The sequence below is a fragment of the Trachemys scripta genome, chromosome 1, assembly GCF_013100865.1.
Source record: "Trachemys scripta elegans isolate TJP31775 chromosome 1, CAS_Tse_1.0, whole genome shotgun sequence".
Classification (NCBI taxonomy): Eukaryota; Metazoa; Chordata; order Testudines; family Emydidae; genus Trachemys; species Trachemys scripta.
The window spans coordinates 195,705,207-195,720,761 of NC_048298.1; the positions used below are offsets into that span (position 1 = coordinate 195,705,207).

The window sequence follows — 15,555 nt, forward strand, 5'->3', positions numbered from 1 at the left end:
AATGCTGTTAGCCTTCTTGGCAACAAGGGCACACTGTTGACTCATATCCAGCTTTTTGTCCACTGTAACCCCTAGATCCTTTTCTGCAGAACTGCTGCCTAGCCACTTGGTCCCTAGTCTGTAGCAGTGCACAGGATTCTTCCGTCCTAAGTGCAAGACTCTGCACTTGTCCTTGCTGAACCTCATCAGATTTCTTTTGGCCCAATACTCTATTTTGTCAAGGTCCCTCTGTATCCTATCCCTACCTTCCAGCATCTCTACCACTCCCAGTTTAGTGTCATGTGCAAACTTGCTGAGGGTGCAATCCACGCCATCCTCCAGATCATTAATGAAGATATTGAACAAAAACGGCCCCAGGACTGACCCCTGGGGCACTCCGCTTGATACTGGCTGCCAACTAGACATGGAGCCATTGATCACTATCCATTGAGCCCGATGATCTAGCCAGCTTCCTATCCACCTTATAGTCCATTCATCCAGCCCATACTTCTTTAACTTGCTGGCAAGAATACTGTGGGAGACCGTATCAAAAGCTTTGCTAAAGTCAAGGAATAACATGTCCACTGCTCTCCCCTCATCCAGGGCCGCCGAGAGTGGGTTCGGGCCCTGGTGAAAAAAAATTTTTGGACCCCCCAGCAAGGGTGGACCGGCTAAACAGGGCTGATGGGGGGGGAAGCCGGGCCCCGGGCCCCGGGCCCCCTTCCGGAATTTTTTCAGGCCCCCCAGCAAGGGTGGACCAGCCAGGGCAGATCAGCTAAACAGGGCCAATGAGGGGGGTGGGAAGCCGGGCCCCGGGCCCCCTTCTGGAATTTTTTCAGGCCCCCCAGCAAGGGAGGACCGGCTAAACAGGGCTGACGAAAGGCGGGGGGAGCTGGGGAAGCTGGGCCCCCTTCCGGACCTCCAGGCCCCGGTAATTTGTACTGGCTTCCCCCCACTCTCTCGTCGGCCCTGCCCTTATCCACAGAGACAATTATCTCATCATAAAAGGCAATTAAGTTAGTCAGCATGACTTGCCCTTGGTGAATCCATGCTGACTGTTCCTGATCACTTTCCTCTCCTAAGAGTGCTTTAGAATTGATTCCTTGCGGACCTGCTCCATGATTTTTCCAGGGACTGAGTTGAGGCTGACTGGTGTGTAGTTTCCCGGATCCTCCTTCTTCCCTTTTTTAAAGATGGGCACTACATTAGTCTTTTCCCAGTCATCCGGGACCTCCCCCGAACGCCATGAGTTTTCAAAGATAATGGCCAATGGCTCTGCAATCACATCAGCCAACTCCTTTAGCACCCTCAGATGCAGTGCATCCAGTCCCATGGACTTGTGCTCATCCATCTTTTCCAAATAGTCCTGAACCACTTCTTTCTCCACGGAGGGCTGGTCACCTCCTCCCCATACAGTGCTGCCCAGGGCAGTAGTCTGGGAGCTGACTTGTTCATGAAGACAGAGGCAAAGAAAGCATTGGATACATTAGCTTTTTCCACATCCTCTGTCACTAGGTTGCCTCCCCCCATTCAGTAAGGGGCCCACACTTTCCCTGACCTTCTTCTTGTTGCTAACATACCTGTAGAAACCCTTCTTGTTACTCTTAACATCCCTTGCTAGCTGCAACTCCAATTGTGATTTGGCCTTCCTGATTTCACTCCTGCATGCCTGAACAATATTTTTATACTCCTCCCTGGTCATTTGTCATTTGTCCAAGCTTCCACTTCTTGTAAGCTTCTTTTTTGTGTTTAATATCAGCAAGGATTTCACTGTTAAGCCAAGCTGGTCACCTACCATATTTACTATTCTTTCTACATGACCGTTTGTTCCTGCAACCGCAATAAGGATTCTTTAAAATACAGCCAGCTCTCCTGGACTCCTTTCCCCCTCATGTTATTCTCCCAGGGGATCCTGCCCATCAGTTCCCTGAGGGAGTCAAAGTCTGCTTTTCTGAAGTCCAGGGTCCATATTCTGCTGCTCTCCTTTCTTCCTTTTGTCAGGATCCTGAACTCGACCATCTCATGGTCACTGCCTCCCAGGTTCCCATCCACTTTTGCTTCCCCTACTAATTCTTCCCTGTTTGTGAGCAGCAGGTCAAGAAGAGCTCTGTCCGTAGTTGGTTCCTCCAGCACTTGAACCGGGAAATTGTCCCCTACACTTTCCAAAAACTTCCTGGATTGTTTGTGCACTGCTCTATTGCTCTCCCAGCAGATATTGGGGTGATTGAAGTCCCCCATGAGAACTAGGGTCTGTGAGCTAGTAATTTCTGTTAGTTGCCTGAAGAAAGCCTCGTCCACCTCATCCCCCTGGTCTGGTGGTCTATAGCAGACTCCCACCACGACATCACCTTTGTTGCTCACACTTCTAAACTTAATCCAGAGACTCTCAGGTTTTTCTGCAGTTTCATTAGGGTCCTTATTGGATTATTCTGTCATCACCCAGCCAACCTATGGAACAGAACTCCAAAGCCTCCCTCTGGCCATTAAATTCTCAGGACAGGCTTTTCAGTCAAGGGAGCAGGGTTAGTGTGCAGGAAACAGTGTTGTCTAAAGGTTAGATCAAAAATCTCTTAAGAATTAGGAAAATAGAGTTCCATTCCTGACTCTGCCACAGACCCTGGGCAAGTCACACAAGCTCTTTGTGCCTCCATTTCTTCCCTTTCTAGAAAATGGGGAGTGTTTGTTTCTTATAAAGTATTTTGTGAACCTCAGATGACAGATGCGAGTTCAAATATTTAGCAGATAGCCCATAAAGAACTGTGGTGACACTGAGCAGTTATGCACTCAGGAAATGGTGAAATTAAGGAATGCATTTATGTATTTTTGTCTTCTTTTAATACAGTTTAGCAGTTGGATATGAGGACAGGCAACACCAGGTGACTTGCCCTGTCTCCACAGATCACCAGCCACTGCTTTGTGGAGCACAGTTTGAGAACTTCAGGTTTTTTTAACACTACTTTTTCTGGCCTTTGGAGGCTATGGGGCCCCACGAGACCTGGGAGAGGAAAGCAGGATGTGAGATGCTGCTTCTGCACCTGCTTCCTCCTGTCTCAGCTGAATGGCCAAACCACCCCTCCCAAATGCCTTGGAATCTTCAAACTCCGGAATTCAGCCTGGCAGTTCCCATCTACAATCCCCCTCTTTCTACACTGTGGATGCACTGACACTGTAGTATTTCACTAGCCATAGTGCAACGGTTATTCACCTTGTCCCTCTTTTTTTTCCTTCTACACTATTCAGACCTTACTCTTTTTCTCCACTGCTGCAGTTTCTCTGCTGCTGGCCTGAGCTGGGAGGACAGGGAAGTTAAGTGGCTTCTGGGATTTCTTCAGCTCTAGACAGAAGCCCAGAAAGGCACCTCTCTCAGATTGGCTTTTCCAACTCCAGATCATTTGCCATTCTGTTCAATCTCAATTGTTTTTGCAGTGCAAGAAGCAACTAGTGATTGAATCCAGTTTAGTGGGAAAGATCCTAAGAGATACAAATCTAACATAAAGCTTCTATCTCCTCGTAAAAATAAGCTGTGTATTAGACAGACAATATTGTTCCCTCTGTGCTTGACCGGTCACAGTTTACTGAAGTTCTGGATTTAATTCCAGTTTTATTTAGCTACTTGTATTTGAGTCTCTAAGCTAAATCCCAAGGGCTAATAGAAAAACAAAATCACAAATATAGGCCCAGGTCCTCAGATGATGTAAGTGGGCACAATTCTATTTAAAGCTAATGTGGCTGCACCTCATTAAAGCAGCTGATGATCTGCCCCTGCAATCTATCTACATTCCTGAGTGTTCTAGAGATGCTAAAGATTTGCTGAAAAATTTCAAACCCTATTAGCCTAGAGAACCCTAAAAGAGCAAGCTGGTCCTTTGGTAAAGCATTCAATAGAAAGCTATATGCCTCTGACTGTTTACTAGCTGCCAATGTCATCAGATCCTTTGCTGTGATAAATGCATTTCTAAAATTCATTTCTATTAAAAATCTGCTGTCTCAGGAAGGTGCCACGCAGCCTTTCAAATCAGTTAGCATTTTAATCTTTAGTAAGGAAGACTTTATTTGCATTCAAAATATGGTCAGAGTGAATGGTAATGCATCCATTTGTTTTGCACAGCGATATTGAAAGGATGCCACATTAAGTATTCCAAATATAGGTAACTTTCCTAAGCCGCTACTGAATATTCAGAAACATACTTCTGTGCCTAAAAATTCTAGGCAGCTGTAGTGGATTGTAGCTGGCATGGCCTTTAACACAGGGGTTTGTGTAAATGGGTGCGTTTGCTTGTTTCAGCACAGTTTCTAGTGGCTAATGTCCCATTTTAATTCAAACAGATGTTCAAGAAATTCCAAGTATCCAGCACTAAGCAAGTGTGGAGTCCGAATTACCTTTTTGTCCACCTTAAGGACAATAATAGTCACTAGGGCTAAAATTGCCCCCTTTGTAGACGGTATGCAGCAGGCTCTCAGCATTGCAGGAGCTCTGTAAAATAGCCAGAGGATGTCCTCTCCAGATTCTTGACAAGGACTTTGGAACAACCAAGGAATAGTCTGCCATTGGACAATCCAATCCCCGTTTTAAAATGAGCCCCATGCACATTGGGACAAGACTTTGGGAGTTTAGTCAGTTCTGTATGAGTACAAACACTGTGCAGGGCTGTGTATCCGAAAAAACCTTGATTAGTGTTTTGATTTAAGGAGCTCTCAGTAACATGAGTCATAAACTCCTGCAGAGGGGTGATGTGTGGATGGAGTGGTTATGCAGAGGGGCCTGCACTCCTCCTACATTCTTCTGACCTGGACTCCAAATAGGCCTGTGCAATGGGGAATGTTGAGGGTTGTCTAGAAAAGGGCCACTAGATCTGCTCAGTACCCTTACATAGCAGGACAGTGGCCCCTCATAAACTGGTACAGCAACCAAGAAGGCTGTGGAGGTGCTATGCTGCAGCCTCTCTGCTTATCCCCGGGCTAGGAGAGGGTAGACTTAGGTCTCTCCCACAAATGGCAACCACATAAAAGCCTGATTATTTGGTCTTTATCCAGGGTTCCAGAATTTCACTCTGGATCATCTCCTAGATGCTCAAGCCAGAGTTTGATGAAAACTACCACTGTATTTGGTTGGCTAGAATGATTCAGCCATAGTTTGTCTGGTGGAAATGTGTATGCCCATTGAATGCCTCCAGAGTGCACTTTGCTTGTAAACAGCAGCTCGCTCGAGATATAATTAGGAGGGTTGTAACCAGCCACCTTTTGGGCCCTATCCCTTTTGTGAGAAATTCTACCAACCTAAGTAAGAAATAAACAAATCAACAATAACAGCAACCTTTTCTGTATTCAGTTGGTTCTCAGCATAACTACACATCATTAGCAGGGGTACAATTTCAATTTGGGGAAATTCAACCCATCCCTCTCCTTGCAATATTTCAATCATGACAGCTTGTTGAGGAGAAAAAAAAATCTTCTTAGCTGCAGGTTTTAACCAGACTAACTTTGGCCCTAATCAAATCTACATCTGGGAGATCTTACCACACACTGATATTTTTAAAATATGGGTGTCAGGCTTTACTCACTTATTTCACATTTTGACATATGACGCTCACATTGAATTCAAGACTAATCTTGGTCTTTTGATTTTAAATTTGTGTTTTAATGTTGGCTCCATTCTGTTGCCTTTTTCTTCTGGAAATGGATTTGTGTTGGCCTGTGATCAGCTCCATAATTCAAGGGCAGAGTCTCTAAAAAAACAGGTAGATTTTATGCAAGACAAGGAAGAAGGATCAAATTAAAAGAAAATAATATAGTGGTGTGTGTTTTTTAATCTAAGATTTATTTATTTTTGAAGGGAGTGCTAAAGTTTCTTTTACCTAAGGGGCAGCTTTTGGATACTACCTTATTCTCTTCCTCCAAACATCCCAGTTCTCCTGTGTAGAATATGAGAACATGCATTCAGCAGCGACAGAGAATACTGACTGACATCCAGACCACACTCTTTTACAGAAAACTAATATCTGAGGGGAGTATCTCTCAGATTATCCTGCCCTATGAATATTAATCCATTTTCATCCTATGAAGAACAGCATTGGGAATTTGGTCCAATGAGACTTCTGAATCAAAATGAAGAGAGCAGAGAGGATTGAGCTGACTGGTCTGGAAGTGTTTCTCCTCCCCTAATTGCCCCTCTCTTAAGAGCTGAAGGAAGAGAATGCAATTAAAGAGAAAATATCTTTTTAGGGAGAGCAAAGGGTGTCATTTCTCTCTTTGCCTACAAATCCTGAATCCTATCTGACTTTAAAGTAACCCAAAACAAGTTAAAGGAAAACAATAGGTACCCAAAAACATACATAAGTGTTGAAACTTTCTTAAAATCAGCTAAAACCAGAGTGCTTTCATCCTTTTTTATTTGTAGTAATAGGAAAGAGCTTCTCAAAATGTCAGTAACCTCCTTGGGATGAGTGAATTTTACTGTTTTTTAAATTATTGACTACAGTGTGAATTTAAAGGAAAGTCACTTCTTTTGTTCTGGATTACAAAAATCACGAATGGCTTTCTTTGAGTATAGTCCTTTTCCACAGTGCACAGCACTATACTGAAAGTGCCCCTGGATGGCCTTAATCAGAATCTGAAGAGACCAACCAGGACTTGTAAGGATAAGGAACTGCAGAGTGTAGCTCTACTGCAAGAGATTTATAAGACTAAATCTGGTTGGCAACTATCAGCATGGCCATTATAATGAACAACATAGAATATCTTGTTTGGCAAGCACCACAATACATTAAATATCTACTTTTTAAGAGCACACTGACAGAGGGCACAATCCCGTTCTTATTGAAGCAGTAGTGATAGTCCTGTTCCATTCAATGGGGGCAGTATATGCTGGAATTTTACATCCACACTAGCACACTCCGAAGCCATGTCTGTTCCTAAGTAGAAGGAGATGAGGAAAAATTGAATTACTTGAATAATATGGAGTATTATCCAGCTGACACTTCAGGTTGGAATAGATGCAAATGCAGGGCGGTGAAAGAACTTTCCTTACAAGCAACTGATTCTTTTCAGTTTTCGGGAAGCTAGACCATGTAACCAGGCTTTCTTTCATTGAAAACCTCCACTATCAAACAAATCTTTTGGCTACAAAATATGCATGTAAGAGAGGAAAGCTCTGTAAAGTCTGAGAAACCAGCTCAGCCATTAAAACGTGTGGCAAGATATACTGGGCTGTGAATTCAACTCCTCTTTTAACTTTTTCATTTAATTAATGTTTGTCTGAAGGTCATGTTCTTGTTACTCGGAAGCATGTCTCAATGATGCTAATGTACAGCTGAGGTGACCTCAAGTTGGTTAACAATTATCACCCTATAGTTTTCCAGCCAATTATCTCCAAAGGTACTAGAAAGCGTTATTTATTACACTTGTTTCACTCAGTTTAAAAAAAAAAGAAAAACAAATCTCTGAAAATTAATTTTTAGTTTCCTTAGGGAAAATTATAAATCCATGGTATAACATTATGAAAGGGCTCTGAATAGTAGCCATGTTTTTAATTGACCTCTGAATTTTCATACAATCTCCCTGCTCTCCTAAGAGATCATACAGTTGCAAAATGCTTTGGGGTTGTTTGGTATTTTTGCTGTATGAAGGGCAGCGAAGATAGTTTCTTAAAGTGTTGTGGAAGAATTAATTTAGCATAAGCAGATATATGGAGATGTGTGCTCTGTGGGTAGATAATATACAGTGTACTCTACATAGTCATACTTACAATACACACATATCCCATTTATATGAATAGGATTGCATGGGGTGTCAGAATAGCTTGTGTGTGTGTGTGTGTGTGTGTGTGTGTGTGTGTTTGTAAGTACACATTGAGTTCCATATATATCTGAGTTCCATATATATATATGTCCAATATCTCTATTGGCCTAGGTTTTTATATTGTTACCTCTTTTGACCTAAGTAGCTAGCAAAAAATGTGGGCTCTTGCATGTTGTTCTGGTTAGGGGAAGAAATTGATTATGGAACTAAGAATCTTTGGTGCAATCTTGTTTATTTACAAAGAATTTACAAAGTCCTGTTTCCCTGAACAGAGGAGGAATCAAACAGAAGATATTTTCTTTGTTCCAAGCCTCTTTCAGCCAGCATTCTATCCAAGAGCTTTCTCTATCTAGGCATTTTCTCAGGGTCATACATCCAGTGCTTCTGTTGCTATGTCTGGCTTCCTGCTCCTTCTGTGTCTCTGTTGTTGTGCAGTCACACACACACAGACACATTCACCCCCTTCCCAAAACAGTGCCCAGCTAGGGTGACCAGACAGCAAATGTGAAAAACTGGGACGGGGGTGGAGGGTAATAGGAGCCTATATAAGAAAAAGATCCAAAAATTGGGACTGTCCCTATAAAAACAGGACATCTGGTCACCCTCCACTCACATAGTGCTAATTCCTGAATGGACTTGCATATTTTTGGAGGAGTGACATGTGCCTGTGTTTTGCTTTGAGCAGGGCCGCCCGGGGAGGGGTGGGGGGCAAGTGGGGCAATTTGCCGGCCCCCAGCCCCACGAGAATGTCTGAGGCTCCCCCGGCCCCACCCCCGCTTTCCCCATCCTCCGGCGCCTAAGTTCACCGCGTCAGGGGCACCGCGCTGCAGCAGCGTGGCTCCAGCAGGGCCTGAGCTCCTCCCGCTGAGTCAGAGCCGCATGGTAAGGGGGTGGGGCTGCGAGCTCTGGTCCCACCGGAGCCACGCCACTGCAGCTCTGTCCAGGGGCCAGGGCTACTCATGGACGCAGCGCGCTGAGGAGCTGAGAGAGGGGAGAGGCGGTAGTAACCCATGAGTGGCCCTGGACAGCACTGCACAGTCAGGGGACGGGGGGTTGGATCATGGGTGTTCAGGGGGTCTGTCAGGACTTGGCAGGGGGGTAGATAGGGGTCGGGGCAGTCAGGGGACAGGGAGCGGGGGGAGTTGGTGGGGGGTGGGGTCCCACAGTGGTGGTTGGGGGAGGTCTCAGGGGGGCAGTGAGGGGACAAGGAGCAGGATGGGTCGGGGCTTCTGAGGGCAGCAGTTGGGGGGCAGGAAGTGGGTGGGGGTCAGATAGGGGGCAGGGCCAGGCTGTTTGGGGAGGCACAGCCTTCCCTACCTTAAAGCTCATTCAGCAGTTTGAGGCTTGTAGACAGCTATTTAACACAAAGAGCCAAGCTGTTATCTTTTCCCTTAGGGCTACCATCCCTTTCACTTCTCAAATGCCAAATTATAGTCTACATTTAATTTCAGTGCCATAGGGAGATTCATGTCAGGGGAGGGTAGCTTCATTTAAAATTAGCCACTTTAGATTAACAGTGATAGAGCCAAGAGAGCCAAGGGGGAGGGATCATATGAGAAGAGCAATATCCTACACCACCTACCTCCTTCCCAATCCTACCAAGGGAGACCCTCCTCCCCTGCATTCCCCGAGGCTCCAGAGGGGTTAATTCAGTGGTTCTCAAACTTTTATACTGGTGACCCCTTTCACATAGCAAACCTCTGAGTGCGACCCCCCTTTATAAATTAAAAACACTTTTTTATATATTTAACACAACTATAAATGCTGGAGGCAAAGCGGGGTTTGAGGTGGAGGCTGACAGCTCACGACCCCCAGTAATAACCTCGTGACCCCCTGAGGGGTCCCGACCCCCAGTTTGAGAAGCCCTGGGTTAATTTAATTTTAGCACTCTGTGTCCATTCACATACATGTGCTATTTTGAGCATGTCAGTTTTCACAACATAGACTCATCCCAAATTCTGGAACAAACTCAAATGCTCAGTTCGTGGAATATGTACATAAGCTACACTAAAGACAAACCCACAGTAACCCTCTCCAGTTTGTGAGGGACCCCATGGAGCCAGTCTCTAGGAAACAGATAAATTCATGGAGGTTAAGTCCATTAATGGCTATTAGCCAGGATGGGTAAGGAATGGCGTCCCTAGCCTCTGTTTGTCAGAGGGTGGAGATGGATGGCAGGAAAGAGATCACTTGATCATTACCTGTTAGGTTCACTCCCTCTGGGGCACTTGGCATTGGCCACTGTCGGTAGACAGGATACTGGGCTGGATGGACCTTTGGTCTGATCTAGTATGGCCATTCTTATGTTCTAACCTAAATGAACCCAAAGTTATGGAGACAGATATGAGTCAAGGAAACCAGCAGATTATCAGAAACCTGGAAAAATCTCTGACTGGATGGGCTCAGGTGTTTGGTCACAAGCTGAGGTGGTTCAAAAATTTTGGATTTTTTTTAAGCGGAATTTTTTTATTGTTTCTTTAAACAATCAAACACAGCAAGCAGCAAATATTTGGCCACACACTTCTGAAATCCCAAACCATGTTCAGGTTTTGGCAGACTAATTTCAGCTTTTCAATTAAAAAAAAACACAACAAATTTTGAAGGAAAGCAGACATTGTCCACGATTTTTTCTGCTTTTTAAAAACCCCTAGTTTTCAATCCAAAAAAAGTTTTGACAGAAAATATTTGTCCAACCCTTTTAATGAGCTTTAGTGCCTTTTAGCAATAGCTGATGCTGAGAACCAGTGATACCTTGTAAAGGTGACTTGAAAAGAAGTTTTCTCAAAACTGGATTTATGCCAAGATGGGGAAGGTTTTTAAATGTTTATTTTTCCCAGGGCCGCCCGGGATGGTGGCGGGGAGAAGTGGGGAGCAATTTGCCCTGGGCCTCACAGGGCCCCCCACGAGAATATAGTATTCTATAGTATTGCAATGTTTTTTTATGAAGGGGCCCCCGAAATTGCTTTGCCCCAGGCCCCCTGAATCCTCTGGGCGGCCCTGGCTTTGAGGCCCTATATTGTTTCTTACATTGAACCTGAATGAAGAGGGGTGGTTACACTCACCAGTTTCAACAAGATTTAACAGAACTTACAACATTATCAGTTTAGTTTCTAAATTTTTTTCAACCAACAGCACAGCTTTCCTTAAGTGTAATGTAAGGGGATGAGACAGTTAACTCTATGAAGCTAATATACCATGCATGTACATATACATACTGTACATCCTTAGCTGTAATTCAGATGAGGCAGTTAATTATGAGGGTAACTTTGTTGCACTCCCAGGTGACCTATGAGTACCAGCTAATGTTCACCGTTATTCTATAAGGCGCTCATCTTCTGGAGTGTGTTGTGTATTCCAACTAGGTAGTTTTCATATCGATGGCTTTAATGGATTCTATCTCTCCCTAGAACACATGCAACGGTACACAACACTGCAGGATGCTGTACAATTATATCTCAAATTGGGAAAATATTATATGATGCATTATTTTAGTAATAGTTTGAACATGTAGCTAAAGGTCATAGTCCAGATTGCCTTAACCACAAAACCATTCTTTCCCTAGATGGTTCTGATAGTATTAGGGTTACCATAGGAGCAAAAGTTGAGGGATCTGTGATCCTCTCAGAACCCCAAGATGTGGTTAGTCTTAATATGTTTTTGTGTTGCTCAGCTGTACAGTATGTAACCATGAAATAATCTACTTGCCAAAGCACCTACAGGAAGGGCGGGCAAATAGGTTTTGTGCCTGGGCTAATTTTCCTGACCGTTTTTAACAGCTGCTCTTCATATATTTGAAAACTTACACAATTGGATATTGGGAAGGTTGCCCTAGAAATCAAAGTTCTATTCTATTCTATTCTATTCTGGTCATGTTCTTATACCATCCTTACCACTTTCTAGAAGTGCATTAAGTAACTAATATATGCTATTCCTGCACCATCAGGTCTACATATCAAATTACTGAAAATAAGGCCTTTACAACTAATAGTCAGGCCCATGGGCTAGTGATGGTACAATACCAGTATATAGTGAAACCCAAGTTTAAAGAAGTGTCTGAGGATTTCATCCCTAAGGGCCTAAATTGGCTGCTCCTACGAAGAGTGCAACAGCGCAGAAGAGAAGCTGTCTTCAGTATATCTTGGCCTAACATGCTTACTGACCCACCACAGAAAAGGCTAATAGCAGCTAATAGATAATGAATGGTGTGGGAGAGACAAAACAGAAATAAACTGCAATAAAGCAAACTACTTGCATAGGAAACCTTCCTGAAGAGCTGCTGTTCATATCCCTAGACTCCTAATTTATCTGGTTTCTCCTATTTTATTCACTTTCATGCTTGTTATAGATATCTGTCACTTATCTGCTTAGCTGCGTTACAATCATTTGGAATGCAGAATCTGAAACAGAGAATTTAAAATGATGAACATGTCAGTGATCACAGCACCAGCTAATTAGTCAAAACAAGTAATTCTCTACTACAGCATTACATATAAATGACTCCTCAACATCTTATAAACATTATAATAGGCATGAATCAAACCATGGACAAAACCCTGCAGCACTCTACCCATTCTCATCACTCTGTGGTTCAGAAGGTAAGCTGGTAACAATTTTTCCTAGACATGCATACATATAACCTGACCAGATTGCAAATGAACACCCAGAGTGAAATCTCACTCAAGAATGCCCCTTTTTTCACTGTGACTTTGGACTGTGATTTGAAGCAGGAATTTATAATATCTCAGTGCAGCACCTCTCCCTTCAGATGTCAGCTGATCTCAATTGCTTTGTCATTGTTTCCACCCATGATCGGATTCTAGATGCACAGACAATCCAAGAAGTTTTTGGAAAGTGTAGGGGACAATTTCCCGGTGCAAGTGCTGGAGGAACCAACTAGGGGCAGAGCTTTTCTTGACCTGCTGCTCACAAACAGGGAAGAATTAGTAGGGGAAGCAAAAGTGGATGGGAACCTGGGAGGCAGTGACTATGAGATGGTCGAGTTCAGGATCCTGACACAAGGAAGAAAGGAGAGCAGGAGAATATGGACCCTGGACTTCAGAAAAGCAGACTTTGACTCCCTCAGGGAACAGATGGGCAGGATCCCCTGGGAGAATAACATGAAGGGCAAAGGGGTCCAGGAGAGCTGGCTGTATTTTAAAGAATCCTTATTGCGGTTGCAGGAACAAACCATCCCGCTGTGTAGAAAGAATTGTAAATATGGCAGGCGACCAGCTTGGCTAAACAGTGAAATCCTTGCTGATCTTAAACGCAAAAAAGAAGCTTACAAGAAGTGGAAGATTGGACAAATGACTAGGGAAGAGTATAAAAATATTGCTCCGTCATGCAGGAGTGAAATCAGGAAGGCCAAATCACACTTGGAGTTGCAGTTAGCAAGAGATGTTAAGAGGAACAAGAAGGGTTTCTTCAGGTATGTTAGCAACAAGAAGAAAATCAAGGAAAGTGTGGGCCCCTTACTGAATGAGGGAGGCAACCTAGTGACCGAGGATGTGGAAAAAGCTAATGTACTCAATGATTTTTTTGCCTCTGTCTTCACGAACAAGGTCAGCTCCCAGATTGCTGCACTGGGCAGTACAGCATGGGGAGAAGGTGACCAGCCCTCCGTGGAGAAAGAAATGGTTCAGGACTATTTAGAAAAGATGGATGTGCACAAGTCCATGGGGCCAGATGCGCTGCATCCGAGGGTGCTAAAGGAGTTGGCAGGTGAGATTGCAGAGCCATTAGCCATTATTTTTGAAAACTCATGGCGATCGGGGGAGGTCCCAGATGACTGGAAAAAGGCTAATGTAGTGCCCATCTTTAAAAAAGGGAAGAAGGAGGATCCGGGAAATTACAGGCCAGTCAGCCTCACCTCAGTCCCTGGAAAAATCATGGAGCAGGTCCTCAAGGAATCAATTATGAAACATTTAGAGGAGAGGAAAGAGATCAGGAACAGTCAGCATGGATTCACGAAGGGGAAATCGTGCCTGACTAACCTAATTGCCTTTTATGATGAGATAACTGGCTCTGTGGTTGAGGGGAAAGCAGTGGATGTGTTATTCCTTGACTTTAGCAAAGCTTTTGATACGGTCTCCCACAGTATTCTTGCCACCAAGTTAAAGAAGTATGGGCTGGATGAATGGACTGTAAGGTGGATAGAAAGCTGGCTAGATCATCGGGCTCAACGGGTAGTGATCAATGGCTCCATGTCTAGTTGGCAGCCGGTTTCAAGCGGAGTGCCCCAAGGGTCGGTCCTGGGGCTGGTTTTGTTTAATATCTTTATTAATGATCTGGAGGATGGTGTGGACTGCACTCTCAGCAAGTTTGCAGATGACACTAAACTAGGAGGCGTGGTAGATACACTAGAGGGTAGGGATCGGATACAGAGGGACCTAGACAAATTAGAGGATTGGGACAAAAAAAACCTGATGAGGTTCAACAAGGACAAGTGCAGAGTCCTGCACTTAGGACAGAAGAATCCCATGCACTGTTACAGACTAGGGACCGAATGGCTAGGTAGCAGTTCTGCAGAAAAGGACCTAGGGGTTACAGTGGACGAGAAGCTGGATATGAGTCAACAGTGTGCTCTTGTTGCCAAGAAGGCTAACGGCATTTTGGGCTGTATAAGTAGGGGCATTGCCAGCAGATCGAGGAATGTGATCATTCCCCTTTATTCGACATTGGTGAGGCCTCATCTGGAATACTGTGTCCAGTTTTGGGCCCCACACTACAAGAAGGGACCTCTATCATCATTCTACCTAGCACCATGCCAGGTTGCAAGGACCATGGGCCTTGCTTCTGAAGCAACCAATATCCTCATCTCTGATGTCCTTGATCAATCAGCCTTTCTTTGTGGGGTGATATCATAACTCTGCCAGAAGGGCAAGTGTGTTAATGAACTGAACAGCAGTCCACAACATGGAAGAAGGAGATTAATCCCCGGTCCTGTGATTTCTCTTGCCCCCTAAAACTATTAACCCATATGGTGTCAAGTATCAGAGGGGTAGCCGTGTTAGTCTGAATCTGTAAAAAGCAACAGAGGGTCCTGTGGCACCTTTGAGACTAACAGAAGTACTGGGAGCATAAGCTTTCGTGGGTAAGAACCTCACTTCTTCAAATGCAAGTAATGGAAATCTCCAGAGGCAGGTATATATCAGTGTGGAGTTAACGAGGTTAGTTCAATCAGGGAGGGTGAGTTGCTCTGCTAGCAGTTGAGGTGTGAACACCAAGGGAGGAGAAACTGTTTCTGTAGTTGGATAGCCATTCACAGTCTTTGTTTAATCCTGATCTGATGGTGTCAAATTTGCAAATGAACTGGAGCTCAGCAGTTTCTCTTTGGAGTCTGGTCCTGAAGTTTTTTTGCTGTAAGATGGCTACCTTTACATCTGCTATTGTGTGGCCAGGGAGGTTGAAGTGTTCTCCTACAGGTTTTTGTATATTGCCATTCCTGATATCTGACTTGTGTCCATTTATCCTCTTGCGTAGTGACTGTCCAGTTTGGCCAATGTACATAGCAGAGGGGCATTGCTGGCATATGATGGCATATATAACATTGGTGGACGTGCAGGTGAATGAGCCGGTGATGTTGTAGCTGATCTGGTTAGGTCCAGTGATGGTGTTGCTGGTGTAGATATGTGGGCAGAGTTGGCATCGAGGTTTGTTGCATGGGTTGGTTCCTGAGTTAGAGTTGTTATGGTGCGGTGCGTGGTTGCTGGTGAGAATATGCTTAAGGTTGGCAGGTTGTCTGTGGGCGAGGACTGGCCTGCCTCCCAAGGTCTGTGA

General features: G+C 44.4%; 1 long non-coding RNA gene across 1 annotated transcript; it reads right to left on the reverse strand.

Annotated features, from left to right (window-relative positions):
• Nucleotides 1–5,317: 5,317 nt before the first annotated feature.
• On the reverse strand, nt 5,318–10,034 carry LOC117868267. The gene is made up of 3 exons (XR_004643597.1): nt 9,978–10,034; nt 6,755–6,890; nt 5,318–5,705 (listed from the first exon to the last, which is right to left on the reverse strand). It is a non-coding gene; the product is annotated as an uncharacterized LOC117868267 (long non-coding RNA).
• Between the last annotated feature and the right edge of the window lie 5,521 nt (nt 10,035–15,555).